A 6465-nucleotide genomic window follows, 5' to 3' on the forward strand; every position below is an offset into this window, starting at 1 on the left:
TGGATCGAGCCACAGCAACCTGAACCTAACTACTTTGTTGAAGCAGCCACTTAAAGAACTGAGCTAAAGGGCAGAAGCCCAAGCGAGCAGTTTCTCATTGACAAAAATGTTTTAGTAAGAAGTAAGAATTTGTTTCAATTTTTAAAATGTATTTAGTACAGGGTCTACAGGATCTCACTACACAGATGAGACTCATAGTGATCCTCCTGTTTTCAGCCTCCCAAGCACTGAGGTTACAGGTGCACACCACCACACTCAGTCTCAGTCTTAATCTGTCTCAGCATTCCCTGTGGGTGGGGCCAGCAGCGCATGCTAGGTAAACAACCCCTGTCACCATGCCTACCTAAGCAGGTGCTTTAGTCCTCTGAGCTATCTGGCCAGCCCTAAGAATGGTTTAATTTGTCAAGTTTAAAGAAATGCTTAGATATTAATTGGTAGCTTTGAACTGAATCCATTCCTTATATGTCAAACTTTCCTTAATATACCTCAAGTATAAATGACCTGATAGCCTAATCCCAAATATATGAATTACATTAACATATACATTACCATTTTCGTCTTTTCCCTCTGAAAAATAGTGGAACAAACAGGTTTAGGAGTTAGATATTAGTTGAAATTTCAGTTTCACCACTTTTTTTTAATTTCTCTGTGCCTCCATGTTTTAATATCAAAAAAGGAGATAATAAGGGCCAGCAAGAAAACTCAGAGGACTAAGTGCTGGCTTAGGTAAGCGCAGGGGCCAGGCTTCAATCCCTGGCACCGCATGCCATGCTGGCCCCACCCCTGAGCATGGTGAGCCGGTGGAGTCTGAGCATGGTGGCACACACCTGTAATCCCAGCAGTAGAGAGGCTGAAAACTGGAGGATCACTATGAGACTGAGCTGCACAGTGAGACCCTGCACAAAAAAAGAGATAATAAATATCTCATAGAACTATTGTGGTAATAACTACTTATTTAAAAATAAAATATGCACTCACACAGATATTTCACTCCACATGATGTAAACTTCCTGAAAGCAGAGAACATAGCTGTTTCTTGTTTACTGCTCAATCCCTAGTGCATGACCTTTAGGAGACCTGTAACTACAATTTGAACTATTAAATTAGTTAAGAAAATAATGTTCTACTGTCTCTCAAGTAAATGTTTGTTTTTTTTAAAAAAAGGTAATAAATGAAAAAAAAGGACAAGAAAAAAAAGCCACAGGACTGTCCAGCTACAGTGCTGTATACGGTTAGATTTCTAAATTTCTGTGTAAAAATATATTATTGTTTATTCATATTTTTTAAATTTTTTATTTTTTAAATTTTTTTCTTCATATTCTGTAAGGACTTAAATTTAACATATCAATATGTGATGGAAAATACCTGTTCTATGTTATGCCTAAGATGTTTGATATTCAGACAGATAGTAAGGTTAAACCCAACTGCATATGTAGTAGTGTAATAATAAGCTTCTCTTCTGGAAGGTTAACAACCTAAGTTTGCAGACCAAAAATTAGAGAAAAAGAAGAACTGCAAGGACAGCAAACATTTTGTCCCAAGCCTTTCAAGGTCATTGAAGACTCAGGACATAGGAGAACTTATACTGTAACATCATGTAACGCAGTTGTGTCCCAAATTTTCTCATCAAGGAGATTATGGGGCCACAGAGCAATGTGATTGATGACGTAGAGTGTGCCTAAGGAGAGTCACATGGAAAGAAAATGCTCTCTCAGGCTTTTTCAGAGAGCAAATTGGTCAAGCAGTGGCCATGACTCATCCACATGGCTGACACTGACAAAGGATCTACAAACTGCGGTACAGGGTTTCAGGATAAGTCCTGAGGGGACTTATCATATATAAAAGTTACATTCCTTGTTATATAGGTCTTGCTTTATCTTGGTCTTAACCATCCAGCTGAAAGGTAAAAAATGAGGTATACGAGGTAAAGCCATGTTCATATGCTGGGCTGTAAAGGGCTCAGTTCAACAACTTCTGACATTGCCAGTCCTGTGGATGACCCACTACTATTGGAATATTTTTGCTGAATTCACGCACCTACAATATTTAAATGACAATGGAATACCCTTCTCTAACAAAACTAAACAAAAAAAGGATACAAATGAATGTCCATTTTGTATCTGTATATACAAAATAATTAGGATAGATATACAGCTACTTTCTCTTAATTCAATGAAAAGAAAGATTTGTACTAATAATGTTTGGATTGGATATCATGTCAGCATCTTGTATTATGAATAATCAATAAGAAGATAACAATATCCAATGTATTAGTCGTTGAAACTGTCCTACTAATCTGTTTTGAAACTGTCTCATTGCTATGTGTTTCTCAAAAAAATTATTTTTTAAAAGTATTGTTCTTTTTTTTTGTTTTGTTTTGTTTTAACAGCACGAGGGATTGAACTCAGGACCTTGCACTTGCCAGGCAAGCACTTATTCTACTGAGCTATCTCCCCAGCCCTAGTAATTTTCTATTGAACTGAATTTCTCAGTCAGTTCAGGGTCTCTCTTAATTTAAAATAATCCACCATAATCATTAAAGGTCTTCATACACACTAAAATCCTACCAGGTTTCACTTCTGTAGATCTTATTCTATGATATTTGATAAATCAATGTAAGTGCCTTTTTAAAATATTTGTTTTTACCTGAAACTTCAGAGAAACACCTATAATTGGTACTAAAAGGCTGCTATAACAACCTATCATAATCTGAGGGACAAACAATAGAAATTTAGCTGTCTTACAGTTGTGGAAGACAGAAATCCCACATCAAAATGTCACAGAGTACTTTCCTTTAAAGACTGTGAAGGAAATGCCTATTCCAAGCCCTGCTTCTTGGTTTGCAGAAGACTTTTTCTCCCTATGTCTCGTCTCTTTACATTGCATCTGCTCTATTTGTGTCTATCTCCTTGTTCAAATGTGCAAAGTCCCAGTTTTTATATCAGTTATATAGAATAAGGCCCACCCTAATGATTTCATCTCAACTAATTTCAACTTCAATGACCCTAATTTCAAATTCACATTCCAAGGAACTGCAGGCTAGTTCCTAACCTCAAGAACTGTGAGGAGAAACTATTCGACACACACCAACAACCTCTGAGTGATTAGCTTTAGGGCCTCTAGGCATAGCCCATCCCATGGATTATTTTCTTCTCATTAATACAGAGGAAAATATTGAAATTTATGGAATTAACAACTTAGGATATTTTGACTATCCTGAAATAACCAGAATATCCAACCTGCTGTAGGTTAGTGTGAATCACTTCAGTAGTATGATGAGATAAGACAGAAGTGATAACCATCAGTATCAGAAAAATATAGTGAATTTTGATGAAGAAATATATGAGAATATGTCTAAGAAATGTAAATGTGATTCCAGGGGATTATGAAAACAAGATCATGGAAATGAGAATTGGTTAACTTCAAAGGAATATCAAGGACATCTTGACATAAAACAGAATAAACTTCATCCATGATTATATATTTCTACAAAACTGAATCTGTGCTGTTGTTCTGATTCTTTCAGGCATCTTCACAATAGATTTGGATATATGAAACTGGATCCAAATATTGATCTTTAAAATAGTTGTTTTTTTGGAAGTGGTAAGATATTTCACTGACTGAAATAGAAAGGATTTTGTTGGACATGTGTCCTTTTTTCTCCCAGATCATTTAGATCAAAATAAGGGAAGAGTTTACTTTGCAAAATTTTGAGAAATAAAGGTAAATAGATGCAATGCAGTGGTCTTATGAAAGATAATTTTTTTAACCATCAGTGTTTCATATTCTCCCTACATCTCTGTACATGGCAGCTCCTCTATTACTATTTAGTTTACATTTTTAATTTAATTTAAATTCACAGTTTTAATATTGGCAATGTGAATGTTACAAAAGTCATTATGGTGGGCCTTAATTCTATATCACTGATATAAAAAATGGTAAGTTGGACATTTGAACATGGAGATAGACACAAATAGAGCAGATGCAATGTAAAGAGATGCAGGGAGAATATGAAAACTGATGGCTATAAAAATTATCTTTCATAAGACCACTGCACATATTTTTCTTTAGAATATAGATGTATGAAGTCCTTTAATGTTTATGGTGGATTATTTTCTTTACTTTTTAATGTATTTAGTCAGGGTCTACAGGGTCTCACTACATGGATCGGACTCCTAGTGATCTTCCTGTTTCCAACCTCCCAAGTGCTGGAATTATAGGTCCACTCTACCATGCCCAGTCTCAGTCACCCTCTCAGTGTACCCTTGGGGTGGGGCTGGCATAGCATGTGGGGAATTAAACCCCCCAGCCCCTGCATTTTCCTAAGCAGGCACTTTAGTCTGCTGAGCTATGTGGCCAGCCTAAGGTGGATTATTTTAAATTGTTATCTTTTATTTAACTCAACTTCTGAAACTTTTGAGTGTCTGTAAAATCATATCTTGGTCTCAAATGTAGGGCTGGGAAGATAGCTCAGTGACTTAAGGGCCCGCTTGATCTCAAATGTAAACCAATATGCTACAGAGGAATGTGTTTTTGACTGGGTGAGATAAAATGTAGACTAGAGTCCCAACTCTACATTGTGGTCTTCAGAAAGTCAAATAAAAACTCTTGCTCAGTCCCAGTGAACTAAGGTTCTTACCAAAGGCCAATATGCAATTTCCCATTCAATTCTGAGACTCTATAATTCTCACACATATATTTTCAGTCAAATTTAAAACACATTGATATAAAATATGAGTTTTGACTGTTTTTAGGGTGAGAGAAATTATTTCCATCAGTTTCCTAGTCTGATGGTTTCATACTATACTTCATAAGGTGCACCCATGTAACATATAACATGATTTAACATATTTTGTCTTTTATTTTAAAATGCTAAAATCTCTATTATATCAACATCACCACAATACAAAATACAAGTAATTTATTTTACATAAGCCTTAGAAAAATTTCCAATGTACTTTTGCCAGGGTTAAGTAATAGTATGTGCCTACTTGAGATACACCAACTGTTCTTTTTATTGTAACACTATATCATTGCAAGGTACTTTTCCTACCTATCAAGTTATCTGTGTGATATTATAATTCTCTCAAATAATTAATTGTGCTATGACTAATTTTAATGCTGATAAAATTTTAACTTGAACCTACAATTTTAATATTGACAATGTGAAACATGAATGCAAATAAATTTAGCTCAGACTTCAAGTACTGCATTTTGTAACTTATATTGAATAATAAAGTGTTCAATATTATACAATATTTATAAATCTAACTTTTTAATAAAGATGGGCCTTTATTGATTAGTTTACAGGCATGTTTAATTTTTTATATGCAATATTTAAAACTGAAGATTAAAATTTTATATTTTAATTCCTGAAGAAATCCATCCTATTATTGTATATCTTATTTTATCTTAATCTGACAACCAAAATTAATTGTTTCATTCTGTTTTCTTTCTTGCCAAGAATGATCGCTAGTATCTTCATGGAGAAAGAAATCTATTTTCATTTCTCAATGTGTTGTTATATCCACTGCTTGATTTAGCAACATTAAAATATGTTGTCATATTTTAATATAATTCTTTAATTAGGTTTCATGTATTATAATATTTCCCCAATTCAAGTTTACCAAAAGTACTTGAACTTAATTGATTTCTATGTGCATGTTTTTAAACAAAATTAAATCTGTGTAACTTGCTATGTCATAACAACCAATAGTAAGCAAAGATATCATTGTCTGTGTTTCAGCACAAGTTCCCTTTGCTCACAATCCCCATATTAATATATGTGTCATTGCATTATTTTTCTTCTTTAGAAGGTAACAAGAACTTTTCCCTGATTTCTACTATGTCTCTGGACTTCAAGGTATAATACTGAATTTTTAAATGTTGTTAGAAGTTGGTAAAACCACAACCCATGTGCTTATCTTTTCCTCACCAGTAAAAAGATGGTTATAATTTCTCCTATTGATAGATATCTGCAAAATATATATCATTATATACAAATGTATAGGCAGATGGTGTAGCTGTCATCATTACTGCTGTTGGTATTATTAATCATGAATTAAAATGCCACATATGTGAAAAGAAATTACTGGAAAATAATTCTACCTCATTTTCCCATGTGTCATGATGAAATATTTCAATATGTAGAAACACATAAAGATTATGCATTCCCTGTATAACATTGCACTAGCTAGTATTTCTGGTCAGTGAAGTAAGCTGAGAGGGAAATATAATAATAACTGAGAACTGGTTCTGGACTTCCTACTCTCAAACATACAGAAAAATGGAAAATGTTAATTAAGAAAAAAATGGAAATAAATCTGCTGTGGGATTGGTCCCTCTGAAACAGCCATGCATTTCCCTGCAGTATATATACGCAGAAAACTCCCCAAAAGAGCAACTAGTGGATGGATCACAACAAGAATCTAAAGTCACACGTTGTATTTTCATGTTAGGAGTGTG

Source organism: Octodon degus, unplaced genomic scaffold (assembly GCF_000260255.1).
Source record: "Octodon degus isolate 3935 unplaced genomic scaffold, OctDeg1.0 scaffold00198, whole genome shotgun sequence".
NCBI classification, from domain to species: Eukaryota; Metazoa; Chordata; class Mammalia; order Rodentia; family Octodontidae; genus Octodon; species Octodon degus.